This window comes from Paramisgurnus dabryanus, chromosome 8 (assembly GCF_030506205.2).
Source record: "Paramisgurnus dabryanus chromosome 8, PD_genome_1.1, whole genome shotgun sequence".
Lineage (NCBI taxonomy): Eukaryota > Metazoa > Chordata > Actinopteri > Cypriniformes > Cobitidae > Paramisgurnus > Paramisgurnus dabryanus.
The window spans coordinates 39,380,788-39,383,287 of NC_133344.1; the positions used below are offsets into that span (position 1 = coordinate 39,380,788).

General features: G+C 48.5%; 2 non-coding genes across 2 annotated transcripts; both read right to left on the reverse strand.

Moving 5' to 3' along the window:
- Positions 1-736: 736 nt before the first annotated feature.
- Positions 737-810, reverse strand: trnan-guu (transfer RNA asparagine (anticodon GUU)). The gene has a single exon. It is a non-coding gene; the product is annotated as a tRNA-Asn (tRNA).
- Positions 811-1,039: 229 nt separating this feature from the next.
- On the reverse strand, positions 1,040-1,112 carry trnak-cuu (transfer RNA lysine (anticodon CUU)). The gene has a single exon. It is a non-coding gene; the product is annotated as a tRNA-Lys (tRNA).
- Positions 1,113-2,500: the final 1,388 nt, after the last annotated feature.

Consider the following 2,500-nt stretch of genomic DNA (forward strand, 5'->3'; position numbering starts at 1 on the left):
CATAGCAGGCAGAATAATTAAGGTCCGCTGCAAAACCTCTTGCTCGCAGGCGAGTCTGTGCTCGTTGCAGATGCTGATGCTTGTTGTTTTTGAGCAGACCATCGATGTGATCCGGGCACATCTCGAGCAGTCACAGATGCTGCAATTTTTTCAGACCTGTTTGATATTCTTGCCAGTTGATCTTGTAGTGGGTCCAGCTAACCACGGTGCCGACGGAATAAACGGAGAAAGATCGATCAAGTTCTCGCATGAATTTATGAGGAAACGTTTTTGTCCATTGGTCGTGACTGCCTCTTCACCATTGGTCTTTCAGTTTGTGCGCCTCGTAAGCGGTGTGTTGTGTAGCATGCGCACAACCACGTTAAAAAGTACAGATGACAAGAACCTTGTTGTGTAGTGTGAGCGCCACAGCACTTCAGTTAGTCTCACATTCCTGTAGCGTGAGCTTTCGATAAGACAATATCCTCTTTCAGTCACGCATACAATTGGGTTTCGGCTTAGGCTTGGATGTTGTCCTTTGGATGGCACCAAGGTATGTCTTTAAACTGTTTTGCTATTCCAGGTCATCGAGCTTTAAGACTCTGATCGGACAGTTCTGTAAATAAACCCCACAAAAACTCAGTGCAGTGGAACAACTGAAAGAGAAGACTTTCTTGTCTTTCAGTTACCGACAGCTTGGTTGCCTCAGCAATGAGATGATGCTGTGGCGCTCTCCCTGTCACTGAAAAGCTTCCAACGTCCCTGGGTGGGCTCGAACCACCAACCTTTCGGTTAACAGCCGAACGCGCTAACCGATTGCGCCACAGAGACGGACGAGAGAGCAGTGTGGGATGGCGGAGGACGGATCAGAGGGCTGTTTGACAGCGGGCGAAAAGGATAACGCGAAGAATGGAGTCCTAACTGTGTACATAGGAGAGCTTATTTCCTGGGAACCAACATTTGCAACAGAAATGCAAAGAGAGGTCTCGGTCAGGATTTTTATAAATGCCACTTGGCCTGGGGCTGCAATGTAAAGCTCCAACGAGAAAAGCAGCTAACACGCCCAACGTGGGGCTCGAACCCACGACCCTGAGATTAAGAGTCTCATGCTCTACCGACTGAGCTAGCCGGGCCTAATGTTGTGTTGTTTGCTGGCTGATTGCAAGGCGTTACCTTCTTGAAGAAACAGCACAAACAGATGCCTTGCATGTTGCACGGGTAAAGGCAAGCTCAGGCCACGTGGCTTCTGGTTGGAGTTTTCCATAGCAGGCAGAATAATTAAGGTCCTCTGCAAAACCTCTTGCTCGCAGGCGAGTCTGTGCTCGTTGCAGATGCTGATGCTTGTTGTTTTTGAGCAGACCATCGATGTGATCCGGGCACATCTCGAGCAGTCACAGATGTTGCAATTTTTTCAGACCTGTTTGATATTCTTGCCAGTTGATCTTGTAGTGGGTCCAGCTAACCACGGTGCCGACGGAATAAATGGAGAAAGATCGATCAAGTTCTCGCATGAATTTATGAGGAAACGTTTTTGTCCATTGGTCGTGACTGCCTCTTCACCATTGGTCTTTCAGTTTGTGCGCCTCGTAAGCGGTGTGTTGTGTAGCATGCGCACAACCACGTTAAAAAGTACAGATGACAAGAACCTTGTTGTGTAGTGTGAGCGCCACAGCACTTCAGTTAGTCTCACATTCCTGTAGAGTGAGCTTTCGATAAGACAATATCCTCTTTCAGTCACGCATACAATTGGGTTTCGGCTTAGGCTTGGATGTTGTCCTTTGGATGGCACCAAGGTATGTCTTTAAACTGTTTTGCTATTCCAGGTCATCGAGCTTTAAGACTCTGATCGGACAGTTATGTAAATAAACCCCACGAAAACTCAGTGCAGTGGAACAACTGAAAGAGAAGACTTTCTTGTCTTTCAGTTACCGACAGCTTGGTTGCCTCAGCAATGAGATGATGCTGTGGCGCTCTCCCGTCACTGAAAAGCTTCCAACGTCCCTGGGTGGGCTCGAACCACCAACCTTTCCGTTAACAGCCAAACGCGCTAACCGATGCGCCACAGAGACGGACGAGAGAGCAGTGTGGGATGGCCGAGGACGGATCAGAGGGCTGTTTGACAGCGGGCGAAAAGGATAACGCGAAGAATGGAGTCCTAACTGTGTACATAGGAGAGCTTATTTCCTGGAAACCAACATTTGCAACAGAAATGCAAAGAGACGTCTCGGTCAGGATTTTTATAAAGGCCACTTGGCCTGGGGCTGCAATGTAAAGCTCCAACGAGAAAAGCAGCTAACACGCCCAACTTGGGGCTCGAACCCACGACCCTGAGATTAAGAGTCTCATGCTCTACCGACTGAGCTAGCCGGGCCTAATGTTGTGTTGTTTGCTGGCTGATTCCAAGCCGTTACCTTCTTGAAGAAACAGCACAAACAGATGCCTTGCATGTTGCACGGGTAAAGGCAAGCTCAGGCCACGTGGCTTCTGGTTGGAGTTTTCCATAGCAGGCAGAATAATTAAG